The sequence below is a fragment of the Grammomys surdaster genome, unplaced genomic scaffold (assembly GCF_004785775.1).
Source record: "Grammomys surdaster isolate TR1022 unplaced genomic scaffold, NIH_TR_1.0 130, whole genome shotgun sequence".
NCBI classification, from domain to species: domain Eukaryota; kingdom Metazoa; phylum Chordata; class Mammalia; order Rodentia; family Muridae; genus Grammomys; species Grammomys surdaster.
In genome coordinates this window covers 23,436,144-23,458,049 of record NW_021604588.1, presented here as the reverse complement: position 1 = coordinate 23,458,049, position 21,906 = coordinate 23,436,144, and the positions used below count along the sequence as shown (strand labels likewise).

At 46.9% G+C, this 21,906-nt stretch overlaps 1 long non-coding RNA gene across 2 annotated transcripts; it reads left to right on the top strand.

Annotated features, from left to right (window-relative positions):
• Positions 1 to 650: 650 nt before the first annotated feature.
• On the top strand, positions 651 to 17,063 carry LOC114612683. Of its 2 annotated transcripts, none has more exons than XR_003710071.1 (3): positions 651 to 839; positions 14,033 to 14,139; positions 17,007 to 17,063. It is a non-coding gene; the product is annotated as an uncharacterized LOC114612683 (long non-coding RNA). The 2 variants fall into 2 exon arrangements; XR_003710072.1 differs by lacking the exon at positions 651 to 839 and adding an exon at positions 2,333 to 2,372.
• Positions 17,064 to 21,906: the final 4,843 nt, after the last annotated feature.

Below are 21,906 nucleotides of genomic sequence, written 5' to 3'. Positions count from 1 at the left end.
AGAGCACTGGGTTGTAAGTGTGTATGAGAGCACTCCTGGCTTGTTACGTGGGTGTGGGATTGCAGCAAGTGTTCTTAACCACAGTCTCGTGTGTGTGTGTGTGTGTGTGTGTGTGTGTGTGTGTGTGTGTGTGTGTACTCACTATGTAGACAAGGGTGGCCTCAAACTCAACAGAGATCCTCCTGCCTCTGCCTCTGGAGTGTTGAGATTAAAGGCCTGTGCCACCACACCTGGTTTAATTTTTTTTTTTTTAAGCAAAGAAAGATGCACAAATGCAGACGTGCCAAGGGCTGACAGAAGCCATGATACACCTTCCTCAAAGAATAGACTTCTGGGGACACAGGCCCTGTACGGTGTGGATTTTCCCAAGCTCTGAGAAGAATGCATCCTGTGTGTCCTTCTGCTCAGTTCTCTGGAGAACTGATTGCAGCTGTGATTAACTTTGAGTCAGGATGCAAACCGAAGATTCCACTGTGAGGAAAGCGGAGGCCTGTGTGGGACAATCACGCTGGCGTCCTTTCACTGGGGCCCTTCCAGCATGTGCAGGCAGAGGGCAGAGTGGAGCCCAGCTCCTGTCAGGTCAATGCACTTCAGATCCACACAGGGAGGACTGTGGCTCCCTGGGAAGCAGCACACTCCAGAGCCAGCTCCCCAGGAGCAAGTGTTGCTTGCAGCTTCCTCTCACACTGGCCTGGTAATGGAGTTCAATCCCCAGCAAGAGCCAAGGATTTCTTGTATTATTAACCTTTCCCCTCCAGCTCACTGCCCCCACTGCCTACCCTGCTGCCTCAGTGTTTCTTCTTGGAAAGCAAGAAAACTCTGCATTTCCTAAAGAGCAGGTGAGTATTTTCTCAAATATTCTGTGTTCTGAGCATGCTCCACCAAAGCTACCCTGTGCCCTTAAAACCCATCCCCTCAGGACATGGCTTTCTCTGGAAACATGGCCGTAGCATATGGCATGGAGTTATAGCCATGTGGGATAAGAGTGACCCCAACCCTGGGGACTGTTGTCTTAATAAAGGAACAGGCAGGTTCAAAGGAAGGTGGACAGAGATGAGGGTGACGAGGCCACAGCCTATGGAGTCCTAGCAGCACCTGCAGGAGTCAAGGAGCCTTCCCTAGAGACATCTGGGGGAGTATGGTCCCAACAGTTACCTGATTCCAGTCTCCTTTTGTGCTGTCCCATGCCACCCGACTTGTGGTACTGAGCCCAGAGAGTCCCAGGAAATGGATCCTGTCTTCAAAGAAAATACTCTGCACATGCTGGAAGTCTTCCCGGTCAACCGGCTCCTAGAACCACACCAACCCATGGAGGGTTTGGGTCTTCCCCCAGCCCTACCCCCGGTCTCATGTTAGCTTTGTGGTTCCTTGGTCACACAGGGCAGATTTTATTATCCTTCCTTTTACAGGTGTAAAGGATGAAGATAAGATCAGAGACCTGTTAGCTTCAGTGTCTCTGTGGCTTAGAAAAAAAGAACTAGGAATGGATGGATATTTTAATAAATCTTCAGCATGAGGGTAACATGAAGAGAGGTACTCAGAATGAAGCCTAAGACACAACCAAGGGCACAGGAGCCAGCTACTCAGAGAAGAGAAGGGGCACACCCGAGTGAGACACCCTTGAAGGAGACCTGCCACAGCCTGCCCTCCTCTTCCTCCTCTTCCTCCTCTTCCTTCTATACTCATAAATATCAGGCTTGGTAATCAGCATCCAGTTCTAGAATTTCTCTGAGCCTTGCCTTATCTCACCATCTCTTGACTTTTTTTAAAAGAGAAATTATTTGTGTATGTATATGTGTATTCATCGGTATACATACACACACACACACACACACACACACACACACACACACACACAGAGCCTTCTGTTTAATATTCTCTAAGCAGCTCAAAGGCTGGGCCACTTCTGCTTCCCCTGGGGCTGCTTCCCTATTACCTGGTTGGATGCTTTCTCTCCTGATCCCTCAGGTCTGATCTCTCTGCTTCCCTGTCATGGCAATTCTAAAAACTCTCTCCTGCTCCCTTGCCTGGGATGTCTGAAGTCCCGCCTCTGTCTCCCTGCCCAACCACTGGCCACAGGCAACATTATTTCACCAATCAAAGCCAACTGGCCAATTCCCATGTAATTTTGGGAGCCGAATTAGCACAAATAGCAATAGAACTGATCCACAACAGAGTAGGCGTGGTCTTGTTGAAGGAAGTGGGTCACTGTGGGCGTGGCCTTTAAGACCCTCCTTCTAGCTGCCTGGAAGCCAGTCTTTTCCTAGCAGCCTTCAGATGAAGATGTAGAACTCTCAGCTCCTCCAGCACCATGCCTGCCTGGATGCTGCCATGTTCCTGCCTGGATGATAATGGACTGAATCTCTGAACCCGTAAGCCAGCCCCAGTTAAATATTGTCCTTATAAGAGTTGCCTTGGTCATGGTGTCTGTTCATAGCAGTAAAACTCTAAGACATATATGTTATATGTATGTGTGTATGCATGCTTGTGTATTCCAGGTGTGTACAATATAGAAGCAAAAAAAAATATGTTTCCCTATGACTCTCCGCCTACAGCTTTAAGGGAGCTCTCCACCTGGATTGAGGGCTCTGCCAGGCTGGAAACCAGCAAGCCCCAGCAAACTTCCATCTCCATCCCTTAAGGAACCAGGTCATCCCTGGCTTGTTATGTAGGCACTGACATCCAAACTCTGGTTCTCACGGTTGTACAAGCATTCATTCTTAGCCTCTGCACTGTCCCACTAACCCTCTTAATATCCGAGGAGCATATGACAGCCCGGATGATTCCATACAAGCCCAGCTTAGAGTGGGCTACAGGAGCCCACTGGGTTAAGGCTGGGCTCTGCCCTGCGACCACACACTGTGTACCCTGAGAAAGCCAGTCAGGGAGTTAAGGGACTGAGAAGGCTAACCTCCCCATGGGAAGTGACTCTTTTGTATTTGTACCAAAAGAGCTTGGGATTTGATACGAAAACCAAATTGTGTATTTAACCCGATTCTACTGCCGTGGGGCTGGTTCCAACTGGTGGCAGGTGTCCCAGCCTCCAGCCTCTCTTGTAGGTCACAGCTTGTAAGGGTAGCTCTGAGAATCCAGTGCTTCCATGTGGGCATGTCACTGGCTATCCCAGAAGCCTGGATCTGAGCATTCATCATACCAGTGATGATAGTAATAACTTCGTGTACATTATAGTTTTAAAAGTCATTTTTAAGATCCACTCTCTTTTTTTAGAATAATATCAATGCTCAGTGTAACTTTAATTTTTTTCAACACCTATTTTTAATGATGGTTCTTAAACACTTTAACCTCCCTTTTAGCTCACCACCCACCAGAGGTAGTGGAAAAGAAAGGGTGGTGGTGGTGGTGGTGGTGGTGGTGGTGGGAGTTGATCTGTTTAGAAAGGTTCTTTGGAGCAACTCCCATCTGTGGTGTCAGGAAATCAGCAGTTCAGTTCACAGGTCAGCAGCGGCTGACCCCATCCACTCACAAATACTTTGCAGATTCACCAGCGGTCCAGTTTGATAGAATCAAAATACCAAACACTAGTCAACAGCAGTGGCATGACTTAGCAGAGACACCCAGTCTTTATCGTTGGCTGGAGTCAGCAGGAGAGACCAAGACCATCAGGAAATATTCTCAGTGGTGCCTCCCTTAGCCAAGTGAAGATCGGCGAAGACGCATGAGACCAAGGAGTATTCAGCTGTGCGAGCAAGCCAATCTCAGCCCCCTCCATTGTCCGTTCAGTCCTCTTTATCCTCCATCACATGGCCTCCACAGGGCTCGCCTCAGCATGGACGTCTGTCTCAGCTGACATCACTCTGCCAATCAGCCTAAGTCTTCGGAAGTGGCAAGAAGCCGCAGCACACCACCAGAAGTTTTTTGGTGCGTTTCTCTCTATGGAGTCCAGACAAATCAAGCTCAACTACGCAATGTAAGGCAGACCAATACATGCCTGTCATTTAGTGACAAATCCTTCATTGTGTGTCCTTTCACCTGTGTCCACTTCAGCGAACAGTCCTTCACATGTTTACCCCAGGAAAACATCATCCGACACAACCAACTTTCCAAAGAACCCGTGAGTTTCCAGCTCAGTTCAGGGATGTTTTCATGACAGAGTCGGGACTGGAATCGTCCCATGAACCTCTGACAGGAGAAGGCTGGTGGAATGAGGGTGGGGTGTAGAGTGAGGGAGTCATAGGGAGGAGAGTAGGAGCAGGGTGCTCAGGGAGCATTGGGGAGCACTGAGGGGGCACTGGGGGATGGGATGGGATGCGTTAGTTCATGACATCCCACAAGCTATGGAGGCAGACATGGTCAAACTATAGCCAGAAGGCCAGCTGTCACCACATAGGCCAATGAGCAAAGGCTAGGGTACTTCATCCAGATAGCAGGTGGTCTGAGAAGGTGTAGGTTAACCCATAAAGAACTACCTCTGGGCAGCTGTGGTGACACACAATGCCTCCGAACCAGGCATGCTGGTGCACACCCTTAATCCTAGCACTGGAAGACAGATCTCTATGAATTCCAGGCTTGTGGTCTCCATAGAAGGTTCTCTCTCTCTCTCTCTCTCTCTCTCTCTCTCTCTCTCTCTCTCACACCCACACCCGGGGGGGGGGGACTGCCTCTGTGTCTGTATGTCATCTCTAGCCAGAAGAAGACTATTTGCTCTGTCAGTCAGTCATTGCACTCTCTCAGGTGGTCAGTCACTGTTCAGAGACCTGTGTAATCTGTACCTATCTTGTTATCACCCCTCGTGCTCTCCCTTCATTCTCTAGATGTCTGACCCAGGCTATCTTGAAGTGTAGTTTCATTAATTTCTGATGGGGTCAGCCTTGTTCTCTTCCAGGGGCATCTGGTGTAGGAGGGGTTAACCCAGAACAGACAAACCGCTGGCAGTGTGTAATTACAAACATCTGCCAGTTAATTCTTTATTATTATTATTATGGAGTATAAATGTGTCTTTTTGGTATGGGACATGAAAGTATCTGTATCTGTCCCTGTTGTCCCGCATCAAAACCTCAGCTGAAGCCAGGCAGGATGGCACACACCTGTAATCCCAGCATTTACAAAGCAGAGTCAGGCAGCGTGCAGTGAGTTTCAGGCCAGCCTAGTCTACACAGCAGTTCCAGGGCTACACAGTGAAACTTTGTCTCAAAAACTAAACAAACAAACAAAATCCCAACCCAGCCAAATTGCGCTTGTTGAGTCTTTCCTAGGCAGGGAAACCAGGACAGGATGAGTCTGGAGACCTTGGAAACGGTCCAGCTGCCTCCCCTCTCTCACTCCATGACCCTGGATCTCTAACCCCTCCTTTTCCTTGGGAGAGAATTTCAGAATTAAAAAAAAAATCCAAGGAAACCAGCAGGTCTTTAGACAGACCTGACCCCTCTGAGGAGTTTGACAACAGTGCCAAGCCCCAGCTAAGGCCCTCCCCTTGTCTCAGGCAGGTCCACCATGCCGACGAAGGAAGTGGCTTTTCTCAGGAAGTGAGTGGACAAATGACCTGAAATCCAACCTTTCCCGTCTTACCAGAAAGAAGAAAGCTTTAAAATGTGGCTTTTTTTTTAAAGTAAAGGAAAGGGAGCATGACTTACCATCCAAGTCATGTCTATTACACCGAGGAAAACAAGTCTCTGAAATCTGACACCAGTTTCTTCCAATCTGAGTGGAAAGTTTGAAGCTTAAAAAAGATTTATTTTATATTTATGGATATGTGTTTGTTTGTGTATCTATGTGTCTGTGTGTGTCTATGGAAGCCAGAAGAAGAAGCAGTTCTCCCAGAGCTAGAGTTACTGGTGGTTGTGAGCCCCTTGAACTGGTGCCAAGGAAATGAACTTGGGTCCTGTCTTAGTTACTTTTCTACTGACGTAACAAAACACATGTGCCCAAGGCAACTCATAGAAGAAAGCATTTAACTGGGGGCTTGCCCACAGTTCCAGAGGGTTAGAGGCCATGATGGCGGAGCAAAGGAACAGCTGCAAGCTCACATTCTGATCTACAAGCAGGAGATAGAAGAGTCACTAGGGAAACCTCAAAGCCCACCCCCAGTGACACACCTCCTCCAACAAGATGATGTCATTTAATCCTTCCCAGACAGTTTTACCAACTGGGGATCACATATTCAAACATGATCCTACGGAGGGGGCATTCTTATTCAAACACCTACATGTCCTGTGGAACTGTAAGGCTCTTAACCGCCGAGCCACCTCTCCAGCCCCATAACTATCTTAAAAGTGACTTGGGGCTGAAGAGAATCCAGCAGGAGAGATGGCTCAGGGGTTAAGAGCACTGACTGCTCTTCCAGAGGTCCTGAGTTCAGTTCCCAGCAACCACATGGTGGCTCACAGCCATCTGTAATGGGATCTGATGCCCTCTTCTGGTGTGTCTGAAGATAGCTACAGTGTACTCATATAAATAAATAAATAAATAAATAAATAAATAAATCTTTGGCCGGGTGGTGGTGGCACACGCCTTTAATCCCAGCACTTGGGAGGCAGAGGCAGGTGGATTTCTGAGTTCGAGGCCAGCCTGGTCTACAGAGTGAGTTCCAGGACAGCCAGGGCTACACAGAGAAACCCTGTCTCAAAAAAACAAAAAACAAAAACAAAGAGAGAGAGAGAGAGAAAGAGACAGAGAGAGAGAGAGAGAGAATCAGCAGATGAAACACAGAGAGCTCGCTCAGAGGTATACTCAGCTTCTCAAGCCTTTGTGAAAGTTTTCACCTTCTTGTTTGTTTAGTTTTCAGGTTATTTTTTGTTTGTTTGTTTGTTTGGTTTTGGTTTTTTCCTTCTTATGACAGAGACTGAACTCAGGCTCCTGGACAAGCCAGGCTCTTATACTAAGCTACTCCTCCAGCCCAAATTCTCATTTTTATCATCAAAGGGATGCGCTGACCCAGATTTGTGTTTACCAATGTTTCATTTTACGTGTAGACCTGACAGGGCTGTGAGGCGCCCGGCGTTTTCTCAGAGTTTCTTCTGGATGTGTTGGTGAAGCCCTGTCTGAATGAGATGAGTTTGTAGACCTCAGTTGAGCAGGTGTGTGTGTGTGTCTGTCTGTGTGTGTGTGTGTGTGTCTGTCTGTGTGTGTGTGTGTCTGTCTGTGTGTGTGTACGCTCATCCTCATCTGAAGACCTGACTACAACAGAGGCTGGAGGTGGGGACAGAGCTTCGCGCTCTTGAGAGCTGGGACATCAGTATTTTCTGATTTTTAAATCTGAAATATCATTTTGAAACTCAGGTCTGTCAGTTTTCAGCTGAAATTATCCCAGAAGTTCTCCCGAGAAATGTATCGGCCGAATCCTGGCAGCCACTCACATGCCGGCATCTAACCCACTGTGTGACTGTGTTTGAAGATAGGACGTTTCCTAAGTCTTCAAGGTTAAGTCAGGTTCTAAGAGTGCACTGAAATCCGATTGAATATAGGACTATAGGTAGAGGAGAGGCGGGAAAGGGAGAGAAAGAGAGAGAATAAATATTAGAGAGTTCTTTTTCTTTCTCTAAAGGAATCATAACCATCTATCTATAAAACAGCACCAACGATCTTGTTATCCTGATCTGGAATATTCAGCTTCTAGAACTGGGAGAAAATAGATTTTTTTGTTGTTCAAGCCCCTAGTCTATGATGTGTTGCGATGGCTTGTGTATGACGGTGAATACATGTCTTTATTACAAAAGTAACTTAAGGAGTTGAGTGTTGCTCAGTGGTTAGAGCACTTGCTTTGTTTGCACAAGACCTTGGATTTGGTCCCAGAGCCACCAGTCCCCAGTGAAGAGTCTAAAACAAATATAATATGGTGTTTTCTTCCCAGATACCTTTACAGTGTTTCAATCAGCAGCTTTTATTCTTATTTAAAAATCACTTATGCAGATATAATTATGAGACTATATTCTTTTTCTAATAGAAAAAAAGCATACTGGGGAAATAATTTTCTACCTAATAATTTTTTTTTTTTTTTTGGTTTTTCGAGACAGGGTTTCTCTGTATAGCCCTGGCTGTCCTGGAACTCACTCTGTAGACCAGGCTGGCCTCGAACTCAGAAATCCGCCTGCCTCTGCCTCCCCTAATAATTTTTTACCTAAAAAAATATGGCAAGATGGCTCAGTGGGTGTGCTGGTTTGAATGACAGTGGCCCTCACGGCTCATAGGCCTGGTCCATAGGTTTGAAGGCTTGGTCCTCAATTAGTGGAGATATCTGGAAAGGATTAGCAAGTATGGCCTTGTTGGAGGCAGAGTGCCACTGCGGGGAATTTTGCAGTTTCAAAAGCCCGTGCCAGGCCCAGTCTTTCCTTCAGCTTGCTGCCTGCAGATCAGGATGTAAAGCTCTCACTGACTGCGTTAGCACCATGCCAGCCACGGTGGTTATGAACTAACCCTCCGAAGCTATAAGCAAGCCCTCAGTCAATGCTTTCTCTTTGAAGAGCTGCCCTGGTGATGGTGTCTCTTCACAGCAATAGGACAGTGACTAAGGCAGCGGATGAAGGTGCTTGTCACATAAGCCTGACAACACAAGCTGGGTTCCTGGAACCCGTATTAGCTGGATACAGAGAGCAGACTTCACAAAAGTCATCCTATGACCTCACGCACGGTGCCACGTGCCTCCTAACTCAAAACAAAGCAAAGCTCCCAAACCTCTTTTTATTGAGATAGTCTTTTTAAAATCACATTTGTTTGTTTGTGTGTATTTGTGTATGTGTGTTTATATTCCTGCACATGCACATATGCACATGCCATAGAGAGGTCAGAAGACAGCTTGTGGGGGACTGGTTCTCTCCTTCCACAATGTGGAACTCTGGGATTGAGCTCCAGTCACCAGCTTTGGTGGCAGGTTTGGTTTTTTGTTTTTTTGTTTTTGTTTTTGTTTTTGCTTTTTTTTTTTTGGTTTTTTGAGACAGGGTTTCTCTGTGTTTCTCTGGCTGTCCTGGAACTCACTCTGTAGACCAGGCTGGCCTCAAACTCAGAAATATGCCTGTCTCTGCCTCCCAAGTGCTGGGATTAAAGGCGTGCGCCACCACTACCCGGCTGGTGGCAGGTTTTATGATATCCTCTTAGCTTCTTCTAATTTTTAACTAGTAGAAATACTTCTTCAGGGCCCCTCCTTGTATATATTCATCTTTGAACTCCTGGGAAAGTGTGGATCATAAATTCCTCATGAAAAATCACTGGGTCAAAGGTCCTGTGGAAGGATTTTATTTTTCTTTTAATTTAATTTTATTTAATTTTATTTAATTTTATTTTGTTTTATTTTATTTTATTTTTGGGTTTTTCAAGACAGGGCTTCTCTGGCTATCCTGGAACTCACTCTGTAGACCAGGCTGGCCTCAAACTCAGAAATCCGCCTGCCTCTGCCTCCCAAGTGCTGGGATTAAAGGCGTGCGCCACCACTGCCCGGCTGACTGTGCTGCTTTATTTTCCTTTTAATTAATAACGTTCCATGGATGAATATGCCCTAACTTATCTATTCATAGCTGACATTTTAAACTCTGAGTCAAATCTGTTTTCCAAGCAGAGAACTTGAGAGAAGGAGCTAGCCTGGGGAATTTTGCATATGTCCTTCTGAGCCCAGGCCAGGTCTTCTCACCCCCTTCACTGAACTGACAAATTTAGTCTCTGCTCAGTCCACATGCACCAGGCTTCCTCAGACTCACGGATCAGCCCACTTCTGCCTCCAGACGGCTGGGACTGAACCCATGTGTGGCGGCACCATTCCCGACAACAGCAATTTTTTTGTGCAGACCAAGATGGTGACAATGTCTCAGAGAAGGGTCCTGCACATTCCCTGCATACTCTCAGAACTCAGACTTCATATTGAGAGGGTCCGGTGGAACAGAATGCAGTCATGTTGGGGCAGAGGGCAGCTGCTGTGTCAAGGTGAGGGACAGCGAGGTTAGTGGTGACTTCTAAGACAGGTAATGCTGTATCCATCAAGCCACAAGTCAGACAGGAAGTCAGCAGCAAGCAGACAAGCAGACAAGCCAGTGCCAACCTGGACAGCAAGGATGGAGCCAGGGGCCAAGCGAGTTCAAGAACCTGGGCATTGTTGGTAGCAGTGGAAACTGAAGGAACCCACTAGGAGCCTGCAGGAGCAGAGAGGCGAGCTTGATCAGTGGCAGCTTCCTGCCCCACCCAAGCAGTGAGAACTGACTCAGTCCAGCGGAGGCCCCTGGACAACGAATGTACTTGGGATACAACTCTGAAGGCACCCAGTTTACAGACTCCAAAACCCAGTGTGAGCTGGGACAGTCAATCCAACAAGCGATTGTTGTAGCAGACAAGAACTGAGTGCAACAGGCACACCTTTGGGAGGTTCACAGTCCGGTGCAGCAGTTGCACACTGGGCAGCTCACACTTGCACGTGATGGTGCACAGAACGCAGCTGGGCTGGGAGATGGCTCCACAGGTAAAGAAAAAAAAAAAACTTGTCTTGCAAGCTTAGTGACCTCAGTTTAGTCCCTGCAACCCACGCAACGGAGTCCAGAACTGACTCTGCAAAGTTGCCCCCGACCACCAAGTGTACACCACCATCGTCTGTGCTTCCCCACAATGACAATAAATATAACATTAAAAAATACAACTGACGGCCAGGTGGTGGTGGTGCACACCTTTAATCCCAGCACTCAGGAGGCAGAGGCAGGCGGATCTCTGTCAGTTTGAGGCCAGCCTGGTCTACAGAGGGAGCTCCAAAACAGCTAAGGCTACACAGAAAAGCCCTGTCTTGAAAAACCAAACAAAACAAAAACAAAAAGAACCCTGCCATTCCCAGTGATCCTGTGTGTTAGACAATTTCTCTGTTTGAAATTTTAAAAATTGATACTGTGTGTGTGGATGGTGTGTATGTGCATAAGTGTGTGTTTGCAGAGGTCAGAGAACAAACCCATGGAACTTTCCCCTATTTTCTGACCACTTTGCTGGCCCTCCGTTTGGGACTAAGGACTAGGAAGCTCAGAGAGGGTCAGCAGCTCACTCAGGCAGAGCCAGCCGCAGTAGGTCCAGGTTGCAATCTCCTTCTCACTGTCTGAAGCCCACTCTTCTGAATGCTGCTCCGTAAAAATGGAAACTGTTTAAAACCAGCACTCAGGAGGCAGAGGCAGGCAGATCTCCGAGTTCAAGGCCAGCTTGATGTACAGAGTGAGTTCCAGGACAGCCAGGGCTATACAGAGAAACCCTGTCTCTAAAAACAAACAAACAAACAAACAAAACAAAACAAAAAAACAAACAAAACCCCAGAAACTGTTTCTGCGTCCCAATCCAGCCACAGGCCTTAAGAAAGCAGGCAGCAAAAGTTCGCTGAGTGGGCGACTCACTTGAAGCCACTTTAATTCTTATACTCCTGTCTGTGCACGTTTGTGACATTTTGACTTCACTGCATAAGCCCATGGGAGAAGTCTATTTCCTTCCTTCCAAACTGAACTTGAAATAGGACAGTTTTATGTTTCTGATCTCACTTCATTCCCAAACTATGAACTCCTGAGACAGAGATTTTACCCAGCAACACCTTAGCCTAATAAAGCTAATTATTGAATACTAATAATACAAAGCATTCAAAAACTGGAAGCCTGAACAAGTGAGGGGCAACTTGCCTGCATCAGTCACTCTTCTCCTTGGTGTGACCGAATTCCTGACAATAGCAACTGAAGGGGAAAGGAGAGGTCACACTGGCTCCCAGTTCCAAGGTGCATAGCCTATCCTGGCATGACAGGCATGGCCCTGAGAGATCAAGGCGGCTGGTCCCACTGCATGCACGGAAGCAAGCACAGAAGATGGGTGTGGGGGCTTAGCTCACCTTCTCTCTGTTCCTTAGCTTAAGACCCCATCTCGTGGAGTGGTACTGCCCACATTTGGAGTGTGTCCTCTCTCTCCTGCTGAAGCTTCCTAGACACACCCTCATGGGAGCACATGGAGGCGTGTTTCTATGGTGGTTATATAATTTGTTTATTTTTATTTTATGTACATTTGTATTGCAGGCATGTCTGTATGAGGGTATCAGATCCCTGGAATGAGAGTTACACAGTTGTGAGCTGTCATGGGGGTGCTGGGAACTGAACTCAGGTCCTGTGGAAGAGCAGTCAGTGCTCTTGAGCACTGAGCTAGCTCTCCAGCCCTCCATGGTGATTCTGAATTCCATCAAGTTGCCAATGACCACGAACCCACTCTGGCTGTGCTGTATTAGACGGTGTGAGGAGGGGATGAGGTCATTCAGGCTGGGCTGGACGCGGCTGGTTAATTCTTTTCTGCGTTAGTACAGCGCTTGCCTCGTTTGATGTTCTCACAGGGACTGGGGATGAGGCTCTGTTGGTAGAGTGCTTGTCTAGCATGCATGATACTCTAGGCTCAGTCCCTAGCACCACATAAACTAGGCATGGTGGCACACATTCGTAGTCCCAGGACTTATATATAATTACATCAAGGCAGAATCAGAAGTTCAAGGAAAGCCTAAGACCCTGTCTCAAAAAAAAAAAAAAAGGTATTTTTTTCTAAAAAATTAAAGGAATGGTAAATTTTTTTTATCACTCTTGTCCTCGTTTTCACTTGTTTTTACATTGAGTTATTTTATGTGGAAGTGGGTACGTGGGCTGCAGCACTCATGTGGCCAAAGAACAACTTTCAGGAGTCCACCATGTAGAACAACTCTGTTTCCACCAAGTAGGTTCTGGGAATTGATCTCAGAACATTAGGCTGGCAGCAAGCCCCCTTCTCTGCTGAGCCATGTTACGGCCCTTGCTCTAGTTTTAATAATAAACCCCTATCCATTCTGCGTAGTTCCAGCGCCTGGAGAGAGATTACTACATTCTGGGGATCCTCCAAATCCAAGGAATGTCAGTATGTCTACCCAGTGCTCATGTCTCCAGAGAATAGACATTTCAGTTCCAAGAAACTGCACCGTATAAACACAGTCATAAACACGGCCACAAAGGAACGGAAGCAAACCAAACCACTCTAAGGGAGGCCTGAGTCCTCATAAACGGTCAAGAGCATTTCTAAACAAACACAAAGAGAATCGCACCTGCTCCAGAGCCTGCCAAGAGAATAGAAAGCAAATCCAAGAAAGTCAGACTGGCGCCCATAGTACCTGCTAGGGCCAAGCAGGAAGCTTGCTGAGTGAGGGGAGAAGCAAGATTAGCGGGTGGGGGGCAACCTGCCTGCATGCCCCATGGGAAACACTCAGGTAGGTTATGTAAATCACCATCAGAGATGGAAAACACTTGGCTTTTATTGAGTGATCACCAGCACAGGACACATTAGCCAATCACTCCCTTCAGCAGCCCAGTGGGTTGGGGGGTTGCTAAGGTAAAGCTGTCAATACAATCCCTGAAGTGAGGGCAGGGTGTTCAGAGGTTAGTGGCCAAGTGTCTGCCTGTCCCTTCTGTTAAAGCGGAAGTGCTCAGCAGTCAACTAGAAAAAAGGTTCAAGTTTTCTGAGCCATCTCAGACTTACTGAAAAAAAAATCTGTATTTTATGTTGATTTTTTACTTCTGTGTTAAAAATATTAGTTTTTTTTTTTAATGCACTCTGAATTCACACTCGGGATGGATCATAAAAAAAAATGCAAGTGCAAAATAATCCAGGACCTCCTGGTGGCTTATTATCCAAATTGCTTTCACTGGATCCCCGTTCTCCTAGACCCACAGGCAAAGTTTGGAACCCAGATCTCTGGGTCTCTGGAGTCAGTGTTCCCCTGATCTGTCTTCAGCCTTTGACTCTGGGTCAATCCTCAAACGCTTTGAGTTAACTCCATTCCTTGTCTTTGGTGCCATAGCGTGGCATGTCTAGTCACCCAAGGAATGTAGCCAAAAGGGGCCAGCCGCCTGCATTTGGGGCTCAGAACAAATAGCAGCAGTCACAGCATACCACAGAGTTCTGGAGGTGCTGAGAGGCCTGCCACAGGCTTGCTGTCTACTTTCTATTAGCAGAATAATGTTGGCCCAGGCAGAAGAGGATTCAGGGATGTGATGGCTAAGGTGTCTTGAATGTGGATCTAAGACCATCCTGATGGTTCCCAGATTCTGAATCCTATTCTTGAATCTTCCTTCTCCAGCATCGAGCCCCGGTACCACCATCCTGATCTCCGAACTCTGGTGTTGACCACAGGAAAACGCCTTTGCTTGTTCTTGGCAACCGTCCACCACACAAAGACAAAAATAGGTCAGTGCACCTCTCCCGAGTTCTCTGCTTTCACTGATGAGAAACAAACACCCGTTTGGTTTACTTTCCCTTCCAATATCCAGGAAACCTCTTGACAGAGAGATTGGGGTTGGGGGTTAGTGAAGCTAAGAGTTTAAGTTTTGAAACCTAAACTATCTGACAGGCCCTGTGAAGTACTGAAAGCCAAGAGCTCTGTGGTCCAGTCAAAACTCTTGCACTTTGTGCCTTAGTCACTAAACATAGCTCAGCGTTTATTTATTCTGGTATCTTAGATGCAAACAGAGGAACAACAGCGAGGTAGGTTTTTGCTCCACGCAAGAGAGAAGTCTCTAACAGAGCTTCCCATCCAGGGAAGAGAGCCCTTGGAAGTAGGGAACACTTCCCTTCCAATGATACTGTCGAGCTCTCAGCTGTACTGTTGGTGTAAGGGTGGAGTGGGGTGACCTTTCTGACTCCTTCAAGCCTTTGATTCTGTGGCTCGGTCATCTTTATCTCTGTGAGCACCTAAGTCTGGGCTGGCTGGTTATGGTGAAGTGCACAGACTCGGTAAAAGCAGACTCATGATCACGGATTGTGCTGTGACGGATACTTATGCGGTGGTCCTGTGGCCATAAGTAAATCCTAGAAATATTTCTGGATGTTTTCATCATGGAGGATCCAGGAAATCTGCCTTCTCGTTGGAGACGCTGAAGCTTACGTTGGATCACATGCACGCTCCTAAATCTCCTCCCTCAGAACCGTCCTGCGTGGATTGTTCCAATAAGCTGGACGTTTCGGAGTCGTTTATTTTCCATCTACAAGTAAATGTCATTTAGAATCTTAAACTGGAGGCATCCGAGACTGAGATTCTGTTGCCATGTCTGCTCCCTCCAGACCCCTCCATTCCATCCACCCTCCTGTCCCTCCTGTCTACCCTACACACACACCACACACACACACACACACACACACACACCACACACACACACACACACACACACACACACACACACACCTCCATTCCATCCACACTCCTGTCTGCCCTACACACACACACACACATACACACCACACACACACACACACACATCTCCATTCCATCCACACTCCTGTCTGCCCTACACACACACATACACACACCACACACACACCCACACACCCCTCCATTCCATCAGTGACAACCCTAGCCCTTGGGCCAAACCTTGAAGTCACATGTGACTTTTCCCTTCACAACTTACAGCCAAACTGCCAGAAAAACCTGTTGGTTCTACTTTCAGTTTACACCCAGAATCCGTTTCCACCCCCATGTTCTTCCAGGCTACCCGCCACCAAGACTCTCGCCACAATCTTCTAAGCCACCTCCCAGCTTCCTTCGTCCCCAGCAGGCAGTGGCGATGTTCTGAGTGATGACAGCGCTTCCATGCAGCTAGACATTTGCCAAAACTCACAGAGTACACTTAGACTGGCAAGAATCATATTTAAGTTGTATTATTGACAAAGCTAATTAAAATCAGTATTTGTTTAAAACTATGATTTTTTCATGCTTTTTTACGCTTTCCCATTTTGTTCAGAGTAAAATCCAAAGATCTTGTTGTGGCATTTAAGGTCCTATGTAATTAATCTCACACACACACACACACACACTCACACACATATTCACAGACACACACTCACACAGACACACTCACAGACAGATGGACAAACACACAAACTCATACATACTCACACATACACACCCAAACACACACATACACACAGATACACACATACAGACACACACATATACAGACACACACACACACAGATACACACAGACAGACAGACACACACACACACACACACACACACACACACACACCCTTCAACCCTTAGCCCTCAACTCTCTTACCACTTGCTTAGTCCTTTCCTTTTTTACTTTCTCTGCTCTAGCAGCACTATCTCCCCACTGTGACCCAACAGACATGAGTGCTCCCTGCAGGGTCTTGGTGCTCCCTGCAGGGTCTTGGTGCTCCCTGCAGGGTCTTGTCCATGTTGCTTCTTCTGTTATCTCAACAGACCTTCAGTTATCCGCTCTGTAGTAAGGCTTTTCTGGACCCTCCCGTTCATCCAGCCTGCCTTCTAGTAGAAGTGTTAAACAGCTACACTTAGTGCGATCGCCAACACACTTGGGTTTAAGCCCACCGTGTTGCTATTTATTTTCAATATATCCCATCTTTTCTCCACTTCTTTTGACCTCTTCTCCTGCCTTCTTTTATGTGAAGCAGAACAGGAGGTTTTTAACTCTCTGTTTTGCCTTTTATTGGCTGGTTAGCTCTTCTTTTTTCTTTCTTTCTTTTTTGTTTGTTTTTTGTTTTTCGAGACAGGGTTTCTCTGTGTAGTCCTGGCTGTCCTGGAACTCACTCTGTAGACCAGGCTGGCCTCGAACTCAGAAATCCGCCTGCCTCTGCCTCCCAAGTGCTGGGATTAAAGGCATGCGCCACTACCGCCTGGCCAGCTGGTTAGCTTTTCAAAGTCATGGTTATTTGTTTCTGTAGTTTCTCTACAAGTTATAATGTTCTCTGGAACTTACCAATGATATTTCTTAAAATAGGATTATAGCATTTCGTATATAGGAAAGAAACTTCAATCTACCCATCCTTCCTACCTGCCCGGCCTTTGTGCTATTCTTACGGTGCCTTAGTGTATCCCCACATGTGTTATGAACCTCGCACATTGTTGCTATTTTTTGGTTAAGTCAAATTTGTCTTTTCTGTGGAGAAAACTTGAAAGTACATAAGTGTGTGCGCACATAAGTGTGTCTTCTCTTCTCACTTTCTGTAACTCTAGCAATAAGAGAACTGTCTGATTATCCTCAGCATATTCACACATTTGCTCAATCCTCTTGTCAGGAGCCAGTACCTTGTCCACCCTGGAGCTGTCCCTGGTCTTACTGCCCCCGTGACCACCACCAGTAACACCAGGACTGAATCTTTACCTCAGTGATCCCACAGACCCTGCCGGAGCCAGCGATGAAGACCTAAGGGGGTTCCATGTCCTTGGCATAGAAGCAGAAGGCATGAGAAGATGGGCCCAGGGCTAGCAATCTGCTTAGCAGGTGTGACAGGAAGCGGGTGAGTGTGTCTACTGAGGATGCCCAAGGATGTGCCCTGGATATCGGGCAGCATGCTGAATTCAAATGACCGGAGGCCTGCCAAGCTAAAAATCAAAGAATGGTTAGCTCAGTGATTAAGTTATCTGGAGGGCCATTTCCAAATACCTGGCCAAATCTCTGATTATATCTGCACATGAAACAGGCTGCATGAGACCCAGTCCCACTGTGCCGTCCATTGTCAGGTATGTCACACCCGGGAGGATTGCCATTAAGCAGACATTTTCCAAACGGGAATTACAGGTGCTTCCCCTCCAGTAAATTTAAGTGCTCAGAGCTTTGGAGCAGGAAGCACGTGTGTACTATGCAGCCCAAGGATAATGCTGGCCCCCAGTCAACCGTCGTCAGGAAGCCAGGCTCCAGGCAAGCCCTGTGTCCCAAAATGACTCTGTCAGGATGAGAAAGCCCAGGCGAGACAGAGCCTTCTCCAGTTTCTGAGCAGGTACTGTGGAGTTCTAAGAAACCCATTGGAAATTGGGTAAATTAACATGTTAACAGAGAAGCCTAAACTGGGCCTGCCAACCCCAGAGACATTTCTGTATGTTCGAGAAATGGAATTCACCCGTGAAGAAAACCAGTGAAGCCATCAGTATGCCAAATCCACACGACAGAACCCTGCATGCATTGAAGGTGACATCTGCTGGGAGCCACCTTGCAGTGTACACGCCACCCTGTGTACACTATCTCTGAGAAATGGCAACAGTCAGTCACGATCTTCCTCAGCCATCTCTGCACCTACAAATGAGTGGGTGCTGCTTTCCTTCCAGTCAATAAAACTGCTCTGTCCACGATGAATGCCCCAAACTGCACTTTCGTCTCTTCCCTCCTTCTACATACATACAAACATGCATGCATACATATATACATACATACATACATTCATACATACATACATACACACACACATACATACATACATACATACACACATACACACATACATACACACACACATACATACATACACACATACATACATACATACATACACACATACATACATACACACACACATACATACACACATACACACATACATACATACACACATACATACATACACACATACATACATACATACACACATACATACATACACACATACATACATACATACACACATACATACATACACACATACATACACACACACACATCTGTCTCCCCAGTTTGTCACCCTCAATCCTTTTCAAGTTCTTTTCTAAAACCACGGAGAGTGGGAACAGCAGTAACCTCTCTGTTGCCCGGAGCCCTTGCTTAGCTGTCTCCTCCTAGTATCAAGAGCTGAGACCTTCACCAGTTGGTCCAAAAATGTTAAATTAGACCCCCTCCCCATTTTCCAAGGATAAAGCACTACATTAACTATGTGGGGGCTGGAGTAACAGTGCAGCAGATGAGGGCACCGGCTGCCCTAGCAGGAGACCAGGTTCAATCCCCAGAGCCCGCATGATGGCTCACAATTGTCTGTAACTCTAGCTCCAGAGGATCTGCCCTCCAAGAGCACCAGGCACACACATGGTGCACACACATACATGGAGGAAAAACAACACACACAAAATAAAAATGAATCCATCTCTAAGTACACGGCAATGATTATAGAAGCTGCTACAACATTCTCGAGAATGAGGAAAGGAAGTGGATCTTTGGGTGACCCAGCCCTGACAGTTTCCCCTGAAACCAGGTTGAGGTGCTCTCGGGAAGTCTCTGCTGCTTTTGTGTTCTCCACAGTCTGAGGATGCAGTGGTTGTTAAGGGAGCAAATGTCTGAAAGGGATGGACGTGTGCTCCATGCCAGGCTCACACAGGCATGCTGACACAGGCTTGTGATCCCAGCACGCAGGAGGCTGAGGCAGGATGATTACTGTGGTGCAAGGCCAACCTAGGATGCATACAATTTCAAGGATGACCTGAGAGGCATAACCTGCCTCAAAAAGAAAGAAAAAAGAAAAGGGGGCTGGGGTGGTGGCTTAGTCAGCCAAGTGCTGAGTTCAATCCTCATACCCCACGTTTAGAGGCTGGGTACGGTGGGCATGCTTGTAACTTCAGCATTAGAGGCAGAGGCAGGAGGACCATCCCTGAGGCTTGCTTGCCACTCACCCCAGCTTACTTGACAAGCTCCAGGTCAATGACAGACACCCCTTCTCCCAAAAACACTTTGTATGGGAGGATTTAAGAGTATCTGCGAAATGACACCATGATTGTCCTCTGACTTGCCCCCCCACACACACAAACACACATACACAGACACCTGTATATAAAGCTTAACTTATGTGTGTGAGCACATATAAATGGAATTGTGGGTATTCTTTTGTCTGCTTTATCATTTTTCTTGTTTTCAAACTTTTCTGTGATAAATGTGTATTGTTTTCCGGTAGGGTATTAAAGACTCACACAGCCGGCTTCCATTTTCCTCAGTTAACTGTGAGGTAGCAGGTGCATCCAGGCATGCTCGCTTGGTACAGGTGTCTTGGGAGAGCCTAGGGTCCACAGCAGTTGTCAGTTACTGGAGGCAGAGGTGATTCCACTGAAGAGAACCATCTCCTGGCAGTGCCCACCTGTTAATCTTGTTCAGGTCTTTGTCTCCTAAGTGAGACATTCAGCTCCATGATTGCTGTGGATTCCCAGTGGCTAATGTGTGGTTTAATTCTCTGTGGAATGAGTGGGCCAGGGCCTCTCTGGAACTTACTGAATGTGTATGAACACAGTGGATGGAATCAGGCAGAGATAAGGGCTTATACTTCCATTAAGAAGGTGAATGCACTCGGGAGGCAGAGGCAGGCGAATCTCCAACCAGGCCAGCCTGATTGGTCTATAGGACAGCTACGGTTCTTGCAAATGCTGGGATGTCAAGGCAGGACACCGTGTTTGTTCCCTTGTCCCCCAGCATTCTGCTATCCAGCACACATAGAGACAGGGTGGAAGTCATGATGGAGGAGGAGGCAAGAGCTACCACAGTATCAAAACACATACTGGAAAATACAAAAAAAAAAAAAAAAGAGCTACCGCAGAAGAAGGTAAGGGGAGCGGGTCCTCCCCCCAGATAGAGGGAGCATCAGAAGTGACATTGGGCTTCTGACACCTCAACTCACCCACCCAGGGACCTAGAGGAAAAGCTCAGGTCCGTGAAGCTGAGATCTAACACATGAGTACATACAGACTCACGGGGCCATCCCACTGTCATGGAAGAATGAATGGTGACTGCTCAAAGACATGCCTTTGTCCTGGTCCTTGGAAGTACAAGTATTATGTTGTATGGGCTTCCTATCTCTTCAGTTCTGGTCTTCACAGGGTTGAAGGTTCTGTTCTCTCAAAGTGGCTGAGATGATGCTGAGTGTGTTCCTGTACACGGGTGGAAGAGTTAAGAGAGAACTTGAGGGATAGAGAACCATTTCTCTTTTGTTGTACCAAAGTGTTTTATGTAAAGTTCATAGCCCTGGGTGACTTGGAGGCCACAGCCGCCAGCATCTTATATCTTATTCCCTGTGTGTCCCAGATCTTCCTTTTCTTTCTCTTGGTGCATTGGAAGAGGTAGGAAGAGCAGCTGTGTGTTTTCAAGGAGCAATGTGGGGCCATGAAAGGCTCTCCTGCAAGACAAACAGGCAGGCTCCTCACAGCAAGTCGTTCCTGAAAGCTTTTTGCACACCATTCAGGGACCTTATGCCACAGGCTCAATGAGGTCAAAGTCTCAGGCCCTTTGACTTCGTGAACCAGTGAGCTTGCTGTAGGGACCGAGTGGTCAGTGGAGAAGCAGTAAACCCGGAGGCCTGCAGAGGTTGACCAGATGGCTCGGAAGACAGCCCAGTTGATACCTGCTTAAATAGCCGGTCAGTGAGCAGCTGACAGGCAAAAGCAGCTTTGTAGACCCCCCCCCCAGGGCATCATGGGCTTTTACAGTCACCGGTCTGTTTGATCCTAACCACATCCCTTTGAGAGGGGCTCAAGTCTCCTTATTCTAGAGATGAGCTCACTGAGACTCAACAAGATTAAAGGCTCTTCCTGGGTCTCGAAGAGCAGGAGCCCAGTCTTCCTACCTGATGATCCTCTTTTGTTGGGCACATTTACAATCTAATAGAAATTTTCTCATCCAAGAACATTCACAGATAATCCTGAAAAGTGAGAATGGAAATGGAAATCTCTTGTGCTAGAAACTTTAGTCAGGAGATCGGAACTCATATTTCCCCTTCTGGGATTATTTTTACATATAATCCCATATCGGGATTGGTAAAAACAAAACAACAAACAAACAAACAACAACAAACTAAAACAAAGAAGAACCCTACCATCCAGTAGTGAGGATTAGGGTATAGGCTCTGAGTCTTAACCTGTGGAACTAGGTCTTCTCACTGTAGAATCAAAGACCCCGTGGGATCCCAGGAACCAGCAACTTCAGAAGGCATGGTCAAAACTAGCACAGGTTAGACCCCCAAGTCCTTGTGACAAAAGAACTCAAGCAGTGGGCTCTTGGTAAGGCCTCCAGCTTGCTCTGGTGAACCAGGGAAATCGCCTGACAAAGATGTCTCCCTGTGAGCTGCACCACAGGCAAGACACACTCACCTCACCACACAGGTACCCATGACACACTCACTTCTCTCTCAGTCTCTGTTTATATAAGTGTATGCATGCACAGACACACACACACAC